The following is a 16,636-nucleotide window of genomic DNA, read 5'->3' as shown; positions in this document are numbered from 1 at the left end:
CCACCCATCCCAGGGTGGGCACCTGCTGGGCACGGAGCCACGGGCTCTTCCCGGGGGTGATTTCTTACGGATTTTCCCGTGGGCGCCGAGGGTTGGGACCATCCGTGTCCTCCCCACGGAGCTCAGGGAGAGCTGGATCACCCCGGAATCCCACGGCAGCACCCCCGGCCCTGGGCACGGCCTCACCCAGGCGTGGATTCGGGTCTGGATTTGGGATCTTCGCCGCCAGCCCCGGGCCCCGGCTGTGCCCAAATTCCGTCCCTGTTTCGCTCCCCGCGATTGACGGACGTGCTCTGTGTGGGCCCCGGGCTCCGCGCTGCCTCTGGCTTGTTTTATAAATATCCCGGCGGCTTTGGCAGCCTCCGGGAAGCGCGGAGCCTGACGAGGAACAGATGTCGTTTCACATTTGGCGGCTCCGCGGGGTTAAGGACATGCGAGCGCAAACACGAAATTCCCGGGCCGGGGAAGCCCCCGTCCCACCGCAGCTCCTCATCCTCCTCCCGCAGCGGCGCCGCCTCTGCCCCGGGGACACATCCCGGGGGACGCCGGGTCACCCGCGGCGGGACCCGGCCGTGGAACCGTCCTGGGAGCCGGCCCGGGTGGGGTGAGGGCAGGAGGAGCAGGTGGGACCCACCCTGGGGTGCTCCCGAGGGATGAATCCTGTGGGATGCGGGTCCCACCCCGGGGTGATCCCGAGGGATGAATCCTGTGGGATGCAGGTCCAACCCCGGGGTGATCCCGAAGGATGAATCCTGCAGGATGCGGGTCCCACCCCGGGGTGATCCCGAGGGATGAACCCTGCGGGATGCGGGTCCCACCCTGGGGTGCTCCAAATGGATGAATCCTGCAGGATGCGGGTCCCACCCCAGGGTGATCCTGAGGGATGAATCCTGTGGGATGCGGGTCCCACCCTGGGGTGATCCCGAGGGATGAACCCTGCAGGATGCGGGTCCCACCCTGGGGTGCTCCCGAGGGATGAATCCTGCAGGATGCAGGTCCCACCCTGGGGTGATCCCGAGGGATGAATCCTGCGGGATGCAGGTCCCACCCCGGGGTGCTCCCGAGGAATGAATCCTGCGGGACACGGGTCCCACCCTGGGGTGATCCCGAGGGATGAATCCTGCGGGATGCAGGTCCCACCCCAGGGTGCTCCAAATGGATGAATCCTGTGGGATGCGGGTGCCACCCTAGGGTGCTCCCAAAGGATGAATCCTGCGGGATGCGGGTCCCACCCTGGGGTGATCCCGAAGGATGAATCCTGCGGGATGCGGGTCCCACCCCGGGGTGATCCTGAGGGATGAATCCTGCGGGACGCGGGTCCCACCCCGGGGTGATCCCGAGGGATGAATCCTGCGGGACGCGGGTCCCACCCCGGGGTGATCCTGAGGGATGAATCCTGCGGGACGCGGGTCCCACCCCGGGGTGATCCCGAGGGATGAATCCTGCGGGACGCGGGTCCCACCCTGGGGCGCTCCCGAGGGATGAATCCTGCGGGATGCGGGTCCCACCCCAGGGTGATCCCGAGGGATGAATCCTGTGGGACACGGGTCCCACCCCGGGGTGATCCCGAGGGATGAATCCTGCAGGAATCTCCCGGAGGATCCAACCCGGGATTTCTGACCTCGCAGAGACCCCGCTCTCACTTCCCCCGGCGCCGCTCACCCGGCTCCAGAGGATCTTTTATATTTTTTTATTTTTATTTTCCGCCTCTGACAGGTTGCGACACCGAGCCCGGAACCAGAAGGGCGCTGATTAAAAGAACAAGCGCCGCGTTTAACGCGGTGTAATGATTTCCACCGAGCCTAATGGCTGCGAAACAGAAACGAGTTATCTCTGGCACATCAAAGGGCTGGAAAAAATGTAGTCAACGGTACCTCCGAGCTATTCTGCATATCAAGCGGCGAGATAGCATCGCGAATAATGAGGGATTTGCAGCGGCGAGGTTGCACAAACAGCGGTGAAGCAACGCTCACCCCGCACCTCCTCCCGGGCTGCATCCAGAGCCCCAATTCCCGAGGAGCTGCGCTTCCAGAGCGTCCCGGAGAGGAGCCGGGATGCGCCAGGGCTCGGCCGGAGGCGGGGGCTGGCACACGGGAGCAGCCCTGGGTGTCAGCAGCGCTGGCAGAGCCCAGCTGAACTCCCGCTGCTCCGGGCAGGATGGAGCCTCCCTCGCCCGGCGCTTGATCCATCTTCCTTCTAAGCTCCCTTCTCCGCCAGGTTGTTTTGTTGTTGTTGGTTTGGTTTGGTTTTTTGATTTGGTTTGGTTTTTCGGGGTTTGTTTTGTTTTGGTTCTCCCCCCCCCCCCACGATTCTGTGATTCCCTGATCCTGTGATTTCATGATCCCGTGATCCCGTGGTTCCGTGATTCCCTGATTCCTTGATTCCCTGATTCCGTGATTCCCTGATTCCTTGATTCCGTGATTCCTTGATTCCATGGTTCCGTGATTCCGTGATTCCATGACCCTGTGGTTCCCTCGTTCCCTCGCTCCACGATTCCGCGGTTCCTCTCACAGCCTGTTCCCTCTGGGCCCTTAGGGGCAGGGGGAGCCGCGGTCCCGCGGGAGCTCCCTGAGGACACGGAAACGCCTTGGGATCCCAGGAGGTGCCTGTCCCCTCCTGAGAGCCCCAGAGCCCGCGGGAGAGAGAGGACACATCCCTTTCCTTTCCTTTCCTTTCCTTTCCTTTCCTTTCCTTTCCTTTCCTTTCCTTTCCTTTCCTTTCCTTTCCTTTCCTTTCCTTTCCTTCCCTTCCCTTCCCTTCCCTTCCCTTCCCTTCCCTTCCCTTCCCTTCCCTTCCCTTCCCTTCCCTTCCCTTCCCTTCCCTTCCCTTCCCTTCCCTTCCCTTCCCTTCCCTTCCCTTCCCTTCCCTTCCCTTCCCTTCCCTTCCCTTCCCGGGTGTCCCATGACGGCTGTTCAGGACGCGGAACCTCCCCGCTCCCGATCCGCGGTTTCTCTCCGGAGCTGCGGCCCCGTTCGCTAATTCCTCTGGTATTTCTTGGCGAGCCGAGCTGGCCGCGCTCCCTCCTGCCGCGCATCCCGCGGGCCTCTCCCGATTTGGGAAGGGATTAAACCGGCCCCGTCGCTCCCGGCCGAGCTGTGCGGAGCGCGGAGCAGAGCCTGAGCCCCGCTCCGGAGGGAAATTCCCTCCCAGTCACATCCAAGGATTTTTAAAGGAATTTTTTTTCCACCCGGTTTTACCCTCTCCCGCTGCCTGCTTGTCCAGTATCCCGGGAATTTTGCAGAGCCTGGGCTCGAGCAGGAAAACAAAGCCGTGCCTGGACAGGAGCTTTGGTTGTTGCCCGTCCTCGGCTGGTCCCGCCTTGCCCTGAGGCCTTCCTGACCCCGAGCAGCAGCAGTTTGGGGATAAAAATGGGGATTTGGGGCCTCTCTCCCACTGCCCGATTGCCCACCCTGACATGGGGCGTCGAAGGAAGATTTAAAAGCGGGTTTGAGTGGGTTAGGATTTAAATCTCCCGTTAAAGGAGGATTTAAAAGTGGGTTTGAGTGGGTTAGGATTTGAATCTCCCGTTAAGGGAGGATTTATAAAAGTGTGTTTGAGTGGGTTAGGATTTAAATCTCCCGTTAAAGGAAGGTTTAAAAGTGGGTTTAATACTTGTTTGGGATGGGCCAGGGCTGACTCTGCCATTGGTTTGCAGAGGCCTTTTCCAGCTGCTGGGAGCAGGGAATGTCCCCGTGTCCCCAGGAGCCTGACGGAGTGACCTGCTCCTGACCCCCTGAGTGCCACCGCCCAGGGGAGCGGGGAAAGGATCCCAAATCCTGGGACAGAGCCAGCCCGTGCTGAGCTCAGGAAGGATCCCAAATCCCGGGTCAGAACCAGCCCGTGCTGAGCTCAGGAAGGATCCCAAATCCCGGGTCAGAACCAGCCCATGCTGAGCTGGGAAAGGATCCCAAATCCTGGGGCAGAACCAGCCCGTGCTGAGCTCAGGGAGGATCCCAAATCCCGTGTCAGAACCAGCCCGTGCTGACCTCGGGGAGAATCCCAAATCCTGGGACAGAACCAGCCCGTGCTGAGCTCAGGGAGGAGAAGAATCCCAAATCCTGGGACAGAGCCAGCCCATGCTGAGCTCAGGGAGGATCCCAAATCCCGGGTCAGAACCAGCCCGTGCTGAGCTCAGGGAGGATCCCAAATCCTGGGGCAGAACCAGCCCGTGCTGAGCTCAGGGAGAATCCCAAATCCCGTGTCAGAACCAGCCTGTGCTGAGCTCAGGGAGGATCCCAAATCCTGGGGCAGAGCCAGCCCATGCTGAGCTCAGGGAGGATCCCAAATCCCGGGTCAGAACCAGCCCGTGCTGAGCTCAGGGAGGATCCCAAATCCTGGGACAGAGCCAGCCCGTGCTGAGCTGGGAAAGGATCCCAAATCCTGGGACAGAGCCAGCCCGTGCTGAGCTGGGAAAGGATCCCAAATCCTGGGTCAGAACCATCCTGTGTTGAGCTCAGGGAGGATCCCAAATCCTGGGACAGAACCAGCCCGTGCTGAGCTCAGGGAGGATCCCAAATCCTGGCACAGAACCAGCCCGTGCTGAGCTGGGAAAGGATCCCAAATCCTGGGTCAGAACCAGCCTGTGCTAACCTCAGGGAGAATCCCAAATCATGGGACAGAGCCAGCCCGTGCTGAGCTCGGGGAGGAGAAGGATCCCAAATCCCGGGTCAGAACCATCCCGTGCTGAGCTCGGGGAGGAGAAGGATCCCAAATCCCGTGTCAGAACCATCCCGCGCCGAGCTCGGGCAGGGGGAGCAGCCCCACCGCGGTGCCCCAAGGATTCCCCCGGCCCCGCTCCGCCACTCCCGGCCCCGCAGGCACCGAGCACAAAGGGCAGCGGAATAAACCCGGGCTTGTTTGTGCTCCCAGGCCGGCCATGAATAAAACATCTGGGCAGCACAGGCCGCCTTTGTCCGGCCCGGATTTTAATGGGGCCCGAAGAAAAGGAGCGATTGTTCCTTCTGCCCCTGCCCGGCGCAGGGGCTGCACAGACCCTCGGCGGGACCCCGGGGAGGCGGCTCTGGTGGCTCTGGTGGCTCCGGTGGCTCTGGTGGCGCTGAGCTGGGTGTCTGTCCCGCCTCTCAGCCGCTCTGCGGAGTTTCTCCCTCGCCGCTGAGTCAGAGCGGCTGAAACTCCGCGCGTCTCGGAGGATGGAAAAGGTCAGAGCAGCTCAGGCGGAGCTCCCGGGAGGTTCCCGCGGCTGGGATCCGGGAAACCTTCCCGGATCTGTCCGGCCTGGCCTGGGACACCGCCTGGGACAGCTCCTGCTCCGCCCGAGGCCGCCCCAGCCCGCCGCCGGGAGAGGGGAAAATTCCTGAAGAAACCGGGATTTGTCAGAGAATCCCGGCGGGCACAGGAGTGGAAGAACTGGTTGGCTCCTCCGTCCCAGGAATAACTGGGAAAACGCCTTCCCCCACGGAGCCAGGCTGCGGGCAGCGCGGGAAGCGGCGCTAATGATAACAACAATGATGATAATGAGGGTGATAATAATTAATAATAATAATAGTTATAATGAATAATAATAAACCAGCTGACTGGGAGCCTGGTGGAGTTATTTACCCTCAGCAGAGAATGATGCCCTGATGGAATTATTTATCCCCGCCCTGTGCCTGTCCCTGCAGGAGTGTGGCCCTGAGCATTTCCACTGTGGTGTCCTTGTGGATGTGACACCAGTGCCACCCCCGTGGGTGTCACACCAGTGCCACCTCCACGAGTGTGACACCAGTGCCACCTCCACAAGTGTCACACCAGTGCCATCTCCATGAGTGTGACACCAGTGCCACCCCTGTGGATGTCACACCAGTGCCACCTCCATGAGTGTCACACCAGTGCCACCCCCGTGGATGTGACACCAGTGCCACCCCCGTGGATGTCACACCAATGCCGTCTCCATGAGTGTCACACCAGTGCCACCCCCGTGGATGTGACACCAGTGCCACCCCCGTGGATGTCACACCAGTGCCACCTCCATGAGTGTCACATCAGTGCCATCCCCATGAGTGTGACACCAGTGCCACCCCCGTGGGTGTCACACTAGTGCCACCTCCATGAGTGTCACCAATGCCACATCCATGAGTGTGACACCAGTGCCATCCCCGTGGGTGTCACACCAGTGCCACCTCCATGAGTGTCACACCAGTGCCATCCCCATGGGTGTCACACCAGTGCCACCCCCGTGGGTGTCACACCAGTGCCATCCCCGTGGATGTCACACCAGTGCCACCCCTGTGGCCTGTGCTCAGGGTGAGGAGCAGGTGCCTTGGAGTTGTTTATTATGAATAAAACGCAGTTTTTAACAATTCCCACCCCGGTCTCGGGTGCGTTTTCCCTTTCCCGGGATTCTCTTTTCCCTTTCCCGGGATTCTCTTTTCCCTTTCCCAGGATTCTCTTTTCCCTGCTGAAGGCTCTCTGCGCCTGCTGCGCTCCTGAGATCATCCGAGCAACCCTAAGCTCCGGTTTTGATTCTATTTCTTTCCCCCAAAAGGAGACAGCAACGACTCCGACGGCGCCGAATCAGTGCCGGAATCTTCTCCCCAAAAAGGATTTCCCAAAATTCCCGGAGGTGACTCCATCAGCTCCCATGGGGACACGGAATGGGTGTCCCCAGCACCCTGGGGCTCCGTCAGCGCCGATCCCAGATCCGCGGGATCCCACCCTCCTCCGGGATGAGCTTTTATCGGGCTGGCCCGTGGGGAGGAGAGGTTTTTTTGGGAAGGAGGAGGCCTTGGAGAGCCGGCTGATCCCGGGGAGGCTCTCGGGAGAGCAGGGAAGCGGGAGGAGGAGCGGCGTGCGAGCCTTGATTGCTCGCTCCAGGCGTGTTGGCTCCGCGTGTGCAAAAACAATAATTAAACGTAAGATGTGGGAGGATTATTAAAGGTTTTATGGCATCTAATCCTTTTTGAAACCTTTCTGTAGGCTGGAATCTGAGGCTGGAGCAATAAAAATGCAAACTACACCCAGATTCATTCCGGGCACCGTCATCCTTCCCTCCCCAGCCCCTGCCCTCGGTGCCCGCGGGTTGTGGGAGCCCGGACCGGGAGGGAGGAGCGGGGAGAGGCGGCGCCTGGTGCCGGGGAGGGCGGGAGACGGGCGGAGACTGGTGGATACTGGTGGGAGACTGGTGGATACTGGTGGGATACAAGGTGCCAGCCCCGGGGCTCGCAGGGCTGGGAATCACATCCAGCGGGATTCGGGATCTGCATCCAGCGGGGTTCGGGATCTCCACATCCAGCGGGGTTCGGGATCTCCACATCCAGCGGGTTGCAGGATCCACATCCAGCTGGATTCAGGATCTCCACATCCAGTTGGATTCAGGATCTCCACATCCAGTGGGGTGCAGGATCCACATCCAGCGGGGTGCAGGATCCACATCCAGCGGGATTCGGGATCTCCGCATCCAGTGGGGTTCAGGATCTCCACATCCAGCGGGGTTCAGGATCTCCACATCCAGCGGGGTGCAGGATCCCCACATCCAGCAGGGTTTGGGATCCACATCCAGAGGGATGCAGGATCCACGTCCAGAGGGATGCAGGATCTCCACATCCAGCGGGATTCAGGATCTCCACATCCAGCGGGGTTCGGGATCCACATCCAGCGGGGTTCGGGATCCACATCCAGCGGGGTTCAGGATCTCCACATCCAGTGGGATTCGGGATCTCCACATCCAGTGGGATTCGGGATCTCCACATCCAGTGGGATTCGGGATCTCCACATCCAGCGGGGTGCAGGATCCCCACATCCAGCGGGGTGCAGGATCCCCACATCCAGCGGGGTGCAGGATCCCCACATCCAGCGGGGTGCAGGATCCCCACATCCAGCGGGGTTCAGGATCTCCACATCCAGCGGGGTTTGGGATCCACATCCAGAGGGATGCAGGATCCACATCCAGCGGGGTTCAGGATCTCCACATCCAGCGGGGTTCAGGATCTCCACATCCAGCGGGGTTCGGGATCTCTGCATCCAGTGGGGTTCAGGATCTCCACATCCAGCTGGATTCGGGATCTCCACATCCAGCGGGGTTCAGGATCTCCACATCCAGCGGGGTTCAGGATCTCCACATCCAGCTGGATTCGGGATCTCCACATCCAGCTGGATTCGGGATCCACATCCAGAGGGATGCAGGATCCACATCCAGAGGGATGCAGGATCCACATCCAGTGGGATTCGGGATCCACATCCAGTGGGATTCGGGATCCACATCCAGTGGGATTCGGGATCCACATCCAGTGGGATTCGGGATCCACATCCAGCGGGATTCGGGATCTCCACATCCAGCGGGATTCAGGATCTCCACATCCAGCGGGATTCAGGATCTCCACATCCAGCGGGATTCAGGATCTCCACATCCAGCGGGATTCAGGATCTCCACATCCAGTGGCTTTCGGGATCCCCGCATCCAGCAGGATTTTGGATCACGAGTGTGTCTGGATGTGGATCCATGGATCCCCCAATTCCATCTCCCAGCAGAGCCCCTCAGGCGCTCCCATCCCTCCACTGGCAGAACCGAGCAATGCCCCGCGAGCCAGAGAGAAATAAAGAAATAAATAAATGAAAAGAATAAATAAATTTAAAACAAAAAAGAAACGAACAAATAAATAAATGAAGGCTCCTTTCGCATTTCAAAGCCGGGAGGATCTTCTTTCCCCCACTTCTTTTTTTTTTTTTTTTTTTTTAATCTCTTCCTTGCATTTTATTTTTTTCTTTTCCCTACTCCCCCCTCCTTCAGGATGGCTTATCTCCATGAAATTAGTAATTGGCATTTCTCTCTGAAGCCGGGGAGAGCGCCAGCAGCCGGTAACACCCACGCCACACTCCATTCCCGGAGCGAGGCCCCGCAGCCAAAGGAGCGAGGCTAATAAAAGTAATAACAAGGAATTAAATGGGAGAGGAGAGAGAGAGAGGGAAGGGAAAAAAAAAAAAAAAATTAAAAAATACGGGCAGAAAGCGCTGAAATCAGATTTAACTTTCCCTTCAGCTCCCCGGCTGTTTTTCCAGCGGGCAAAGCCGCGCCAGGGAAGGGCGGCGGGCGGGTTTCGGGCCCTTTGGGAGGGCGGCGGCTGAGTCAGGGCGCTGGGTGCTCCCGTCCCGGCCCCGAGCGGCCCTTCCTGCCTTCCCCAGCCCCGGCTGCAGACGCGGATTTACAAACCCCGTTTCATCTCCGCGCAGCCCCGAGGGCAGCGGCGGCAGCAGCCTCAGCCTTCGCTACTGCCTCCTCCTCCTCCTCCTCCTCCTCCCCCGGAGCTCCCGGCTCGTCTGGCACGTCGGGGCGGCACCCGCAGCCAAAACAGGTTTGGGTTGATGGTTTCCAGCTGCTCATTAACGCTCCTTGGCTTCATTAGGGGTTTTTTTGTTGTTGTTTTTTTGGTTTTTTGTTTGTTTTTTTTCCATGCGTGCCAGCTCATCCCGAGCCGGGGCTGGGAGAGCCGAGGAGCGCCTGGAGGGGCTCCAGGAGAGCGGCTGGGGACAAGGGACGGGACAGGGAATGGCCTCCGAGTGACACGGGGAGTGCTGGGCAGGAATTCCTGGCTGGCAGGGCGGGCGGGCCCTGGCACGGGGCGCCCAGAGGAGCTGCCCCTGGATCCCTGGAATGTCCAAGGCCGGGTTGGACAGGGCTTGGAGCCATCTGGGATGGTGGGAGGTGTCCCTGCCGTGGAATGGTCTCTGAGGTCCCTTCCACGCCGGGATTCCCTGAAATCGCCCTCCCGCCTTTATCCCGGGTTATCCCGGCTGGGTCCGGAGCCATCCCTGGGCTGGAGGAGCTGAGAGCGGCGGAGCGGGGCCGTTCCCGGGCCAGGCGTGCCCGGTGCCTCACCGAGGGCAGCTGCCGATCCCTATCGCCCATCCCAACCTCCCGAAAAACCACCCGCGGCGGGGCCAGCCCGGATCCAGCGGCACATCCCTGCTGATCCCCGCCTCGCCGACGGAATCGCCGTGGGAGATGCGGAGCGCGGCCCAGCCCCGGCCGGGCACAGCCCCTGCAGCTCCCGATCCCTCCCCGGCTGCTGCAATCCCGGGACAGGCCGGGATCGGCCCGGTCCCGGCTCCGCTCGGGTGTCCCGGTCCCCCAGCAGCGACACTGGGAGATGGAGCCGGGGCCGGGCGGTTCCAGGGCTGATCCCGCTGCTCCCCGGGCTCCCGGCTCTGCTCCCCGGATCCGTGATTCGCTCTGCACCCCGCAGGGCTTCCCGGAGCCGGGTGATTCCCTGAGTGTCACCGAGACACGCAAAGCAGTCACACGCAGACAAGAGATTTTCGCAGAGGTTCTTCTGATTCCAGCTCCCAGCTGAGAGAGCCAAGAGAAGAAACCCCTTTGTTTATTTCTTACTTTTTATACATTTGTGGGTCCAGCAGAAGATTGGCTTTTTGGGGTTTCCACCCCTCAGCCTCAGTGGCTGAACCAGCTGTCAGTTACAATTGTTTTCAGGTTAGAAATGTGCAAACAAAGGACAGAGAATGAAAAACAAAGGATTTGTTTATGTTACATCTGTGGGAAAGGTAGAAAACTGCTCTTAATATTGTACAATAGCTAAAAAGATCTGATTCCATTTAAGAAAATCAAAAGGCTCAGAAAAACCAGGGTAACATTTCCCATCTTTTCCCATCTTTTCCCGTCCTTTCCCGTCCCTCCCCTCTCTCCCCCAGCCACACCGGGCAACGCAGGCACCCGGCTCCCAGAGCAGAGCACGGAGAATCCCTGGAGAACCCATCGGGAATTTGAGGTTATCCTGGCCGAGTCCCGGCTCCCGTGCACACGCCGTTCCCGGGATTCTCTAAATCTGAACAGGTCTGGGTAGAAGCCGGGCTAAAATCCCGCTGGATTTGGGCACAGGCTCGGCCCCATCCCGGCTTCCCCCGGCAGCCAGGCCACGGCCAGTCAATGTCATTTTTATTTTTTTTAAATCTTTCCTTTCCCGACAAAACCAAAAGCCCGGGAACGGCGATGGATGGATTCGGGATGCCGCGGTTTGGATGGATCCCGCTTGCCGAGCTGCTCCCGTGCCTGCGCTGGAGCTTCCATCATCCCATTACACGGCTGCCAGGCGGCCGGCACCGCCGGGGAGGAACAAATTATCCCATAAATCAGCTCCCGCCACGGGAAGGGACAGGGAAGCGCGGCTGCTCCGGAGAGGAACGGCCGCAGATGGGGACGGAGGCGGGATGGGAAATCTGGAGAGGGCTGAGCTGCGGCTGGGCCGGGATGGTGCATGGATTGGGATGGGATGGTGCATGGATTGGGATGGGATGGTGCATGGATTGGGATGGTGCATGGATTGGGATGGTGCATGGATTGGGATGGTGCATGGATTGGGATGGGATAATCCATGGATTGGGATGGGATGGTGCATGGATTGGGCCGGGATGGTGCATGGATTGGGCTGGGATGGTGCATGGATTGGGATGGTGTATGGATTGGGATGGTGCATGGATTGGGATGGTGCATGGATTGGGATGGGATGGTGCATGGATTGGGATGGGATGGTGCATGGATTGGGCCGGGATGGTGCATGGATTGGGATGGGATGGTGGATGGATTGGGATGGGATAATCCATGGATTGGGATGGGATGGTGCATGGATTGGGATGGGATAATCCATGGATTGGGATGGGATGGTGCATGGATTGGGATGGGATGGTGCATGGATTGGGATGGGATAATCCATGGATTGGGATGGGATGGTGCATGGATTGGGATGGGATGGTGCATGGATTGGGATGGGATGGTGCATGGATTGGGCCGGGATGGTGCATGGATTGGGATGGGATGGTGCATGGATTGGGATGGGATGGTGCATGGATTGGGATGGGAAGGTGCATGGATTGGGATGGTGCATGGATTGGGATGGGATGGTGCATGGATTGGGATGGGATAATCCATGGACTTGGATGTGACGGCCCATGGATCGGGCCGGGATGGTTCATGGACACTCTGTGAGCTGTGCTGGGATTTTTCATGGGCTGTGCCTGGATATTCCTTGGATTGTGCCTGGACTCTCCATGGGCTCTGCACCATCTCCATAACACTGATCCCACCAGAGGCTCCGTGAAGCCGATCCCTGGGCACTGGGTTGGGAGCGGGTCAGTGGGGTTGGGATTCTGGGAGCGGGTCAGTGGGGTTGGGATTTTGGGAATGGGTCAATGGGGTTGGGATTCTGGGAATGGGTCAATGGGGTTGGGATTTTGGGAGCAGGTTGATGGTGTTGGGGTTTTGGGGGAACAGGTCAGTGGGGTTGGGATTTTGGGAGCAGGTCGATGGGGTTGGGATCTTGGGAGGAGGTTGATGGAGTTGGGTTTTGGGGGTGGTTGATGGGGTTGGGGTTTTGGGAATGGGTCGATGGGGTTGGGATTTCGGGAATGGGTTGATGGGGTTGGGGTTAATCCGCCTCTCCCTTTCCCTGAACCCTCCCTGCGCGTTCTCCTGGCTCCCACCAGGAATTCCCAGAGTTCAGGACTGAGCCTGCTCCAAACCCTCATCTCCTCCTCACCACCCTGATCTCATCGTGGGATTATAATTAGCCACTACAACGCCGTAATTACGCACCACTTAACTCCTCGGCTTCGACATCTGCGGGAGGCGGCCGGGAAGCCGGGGAGCCGATCCCGATCCCGGTGCTGGGAATGGAGAGGGAGGAAGGCCTTTCCGAGGGGAGTCATCCCGGCCTCGGCTCCACCTGCCCTCTCCCGGAGCCCTCCCCATTGCTCCCGGCCCGGGGCCGGTGGGCGCAGGAACAAAGGAGCCGAAGGAAGGAAACGCTTCCCAACCTCCTGAAGGCTCCTCTCAGCAGCAGAAAAGATTTTTAAATTTTTTTTTTTTTTAAATTTTTAATCACTTTTGTTGTTTGAAATAACCCCTTAACCTCCTCGAGTTTCCCTGGCTGGGACACACACTGGGAGCGCTGGGAATTCTCGGCTCCAGGGGCTGCTGGAAAAGCCTTGGATCTCTCTTTGACATTCCCGGCCTCGTGGCCCATCCGTGCCTTCGCCTACGGCAGGGACATCCAAACCTCTTGAGGACCCTGCAGGGCTGGGATGATCCCAAAAGAGCTCCCCATGGCGCCCTGCCCTTCCCGGCCTCTGGAATAACTCAGTTTTGGGTTATCTGGAATAACCCGATTTTGGGTTATCTGGAATAATCTGATTTTGGGTTATCTGGAATAACTCAGTTTTGGGTTATCTAGAATAATCTGGTTTTGGGTTATCTGGAATAACCCGATTTTGGGTTATCTGGAATAACTCAGTTTTGGGTTATCTAGAATAATCTGGTTTTGGGTCATCTGGAATAACCCGATTTTGGGTTATCTGGAATAACTCAGTTTTGGGTTACGTGGAATAACTCAGTTTTGGGTTATTCTCAGTCCTTCCTGTGTCACTGAACTCACCGAGAGCCGCCCTCCGCCGCTCGTTACTCTGGACGAATTAAATCGTTTGTAATTGATAAACTAAGCGCGAGCTCCTGCCGATCCCGGGCCGGCGGAGCTGACACCAGCCCACCCAGGGCGCCTGGATCCGATTTCACCTGAGCCCTGCTCCAGGCTCCCGGGGGTCTGGGCATCGGGCACGATCCCAGAGCGTGATCCCAAGGATCAGCCCCAGCCCGGTGTCCCCTGAGCCGCTGTCCCCGCTCCGGGCTCCTGGCACGGGCGGGAGATGCTCCCAGGGCTTTTCCTGCCCGCATCCCAACAGACCGCTCAGGGCAGGAAATGGGAGGTTTGGCCTCAAAATAGAATCAGAGGATCCTGGAATTTCTCATCCCACGGCAGGGACACCTTCCACCATCCCAGGCTGCTCCAAGCCCTTGGCCTTGGGCACTGCCAGGGATCCAGGGGCAGCCACAGCTGCTCCGGGAAACCTCAGGGCCTCGCTGCCCTCACAGGGAGGAATTTCATCCCAAAATCCCACCAAAATCCACCTTTCTGTGGTTTGAACAGGCCCAGTTTGGTAGCAGGGAGCGCTGCCGGCATGGCAGCAGCGTCAGGACGGGAAGGAAGCTCGGGAGACGATTTAAAAGCTGCATTTTTGCCACTCTTGTTCAATTCCACATGGAAATTGTCCGGAGAGGGGATGATGGAAGAACCTGAGTTGCGGGTCCGGTTCAACATCGCGATCTCTGCCTCGGAAATTCTCATCCCGGCGAACCCAAGGGTGTTCCCGGTTCCCATCTCCGGCTGGGAAGACACTTCCCAAAAGCAGCAGTGAACGGCTGTGCCCGGCCAAGAACCCCCCGCCCCGCCCTTTCCCCCCTCCCTTGTCGGATAACCGGGACAACGAGGAGCTCCTGACCATAAATAATGGAGACTGTGCAAGGAAAAGCAGCGCTCGGGATAACGCATCCCGACGTGGTGGATCCCAGAGGCCGGGAGAGACCTTTGGCTCCTGGAAGTGGCTCCAACCCGCGGGTCTGGAGGCCGAAGCAGCAGCTGGGGCTTTGCTTTATCCCCGGATTCCTGCCGTGGTTGCGGTTGGATCTCCGCGGGGCCGGATTTTTTTGTGGGTGTTCACCAGAACTGGTGGAAAACCTCCCGGGATTCCTGGCTGTTGGGGTTTCCGTCTGTGCCTGGCATCACCCCGGCTGCGGCACGGAAACCTCTCCGGAATTCCCGGGTGGGATCTGCCGTCCCGGAGCGGCGCTGGGAGTCGCGGAACCCCGGGAGGGACACCCAGAGGTGACAGGGCAGGGACAGCTTCCACCAGCCCAGGTCACTCCAAGCCCTGTCCAGCCGGGCCTGGAACTTTTCCAGGGATGTGGCACCTTCCGGTGGAGCAGCGTCCGGAATTCCCGGGGCGGGGGGACCAGCCTGGGATCGCATCGGGAGCAGGAGGGAGCTGTGGGCCAGCAGGGCTCTGCTCCCCTCGCACTGTCCCCTCCCGGGAGCGGTGACACTGCAGGGCAGAGCCCTCCAGGGAGGGAGGAGCCCTGGCAGAATATTCCTGGATGAGCTGATAAACCCCGAGGAGCCAGCCAGCCCATTTTCCATGCAGGAATTCTGCATGACTTGTCTGTGCATATGTTCCAGCCGAAAGAAAATTAAAATTAATGTATTTTTATTTTTGTCCTAGCTCCTGTTTGAAATGAACGCGCCTGCTTTGCTTACAGCCCTTCCCCCTCCTGCCCTCCGCACCTTCGGGGCTCGGAGCTGGCTCAGGATGGATTTCCAGGATATGGGAATATGCTAAAGCCAAATGCATATTTTGGGGGCTGGTTTGGCTGTTGGGAAAGGGGCTGGCAGTGGCAGGAAAACGGGTTTGGTGCCTGGGTGGGGAAATCTCTGACGGAGCTCCAGTTGGAGCCTCAGGAGCGTTTAATTCAGGGGGAATCCTGGCACCCCACTTCCCCGTGGGAATGTTTGCTGAGCGTGGGTCTGGTCCCAGGGATCCGGAGAGGGCACGGAGCTCCCTGTGCCCCGAGATTCCCAGAACTGTGCTGGCAGAACCTGTCTCCCAGTTCTGGGTCTTTTCTCCCCCGGTTCTGGATCCTTCTCCCCTAATTTCTGGATCCCCTCTCCCCCAGTTCTGGGTCTCTTCTCCCCTCAGTTTTGGGTCCCTTCTCCGCCAGTTCTGGATCCCCTCTCTCCCCCAATCCCAGATCCTTCTCCCCCAGTTCTGGATCCCTTCTCCCCCAGTTCTGGGTCCCCTCTCCCTCAATCCTGGATCCTTCTCCCTCAGTTTTGGGTGCCTTTTCCTCCCATTTCTGGAGTTCCTATCCCCCAGTCCCAGGTCCTTCTCCCCCAATCCTGGATCATTCTCCCCCAGTTCTGGATCCCTTCTCTCCCAGTTCTGGATCCCCTCTCTCCCAGTTTTGGATCCCCTCTCCCCAGTTCTGGATCCCTTCTCTCCCAGTTCTGGATCCCCTCTCTCCCAGTTCTGGTTCCTCTCTCCCCTAGTTCTGGATACCCTCTCCCCCAGTTCTGGATTCCCTCTCTCCCAGTCTCGGATCATTCTGGATCCCCTCTCCCCAAGTTCTGGATTCCCTCTCCCCCAGTTCTGGATCCCTTCTCCCCCAGTTTTGGATCCCCTCTCCCCCAGTTCTGGATCCCTTCTCCCCCAGTTTTGGATCCCTTCTACCCCAGTTCTGGATCCCCTCTCCCCCAGTTCTGGATCCCCTCTCCCCCAGTTCTGGATTCCTTCTCCCCCAGTCTCGGATCATTCTGGATCCCCTCTCCCCCACTTCTGGATCATTCTCTCCCAGTTTTGGATCTCCTCTCCCCCAGTCCCGGATCCTTCTCCCCAAGTTCTGGATTCCTTCTCCCCCAGTTCTGGATTCCCTCTCCCCCAGTTCTGGTTCCCCTCTCCCCCAGTTCTGGTTCCCCTCTCCCCAAGTTCTGGATTCCCTCTCTCCCAGTTCTGGATCCCTTCTCCCCCAATCCCGGATCCCCTCTCTCCCCCAGTCCCGGATCCTCCTCCCCTCCCTCCTGGACCCTGGATGCATCCACCACTCTTCCCTCCCCTCATCCCATCCCGGCAATTCCCTCCACGGAGCTCATTGGGAAAACAAAAGCGCTTTTCCCACTTTGCTGGCTGCCCTTTTATTTTTGGAAGCCACACATGCAATCACGGGCACACGGCCTCGGCAATTAGGGAGAAAAGCACTTTTCTTCTGCAGGCCCAATTACCCATCCTCTAATTGACATAATTATTATCT

The sequence above is a fragment of the Hirundo rustica genome (genome assembly GCF_015227805.2).
Source record: "Hirundo rustica isolate bHirRus1 chromosome 13 unlocalized genomic scaffold, bHirRus1.pri.v3 SUPER_13_unloc_1, whole genome shotgun sequence".
Classification (NCBI taxonomy): domain Eukaryota; kingdom Metazoa; phylum Chordata; class Aves; order Passeriformes; family Hirundinidae; genus Hirundo; species Hirundo rustica.
Note: the sequence above shows the minus strand (reverse complement) of the source record.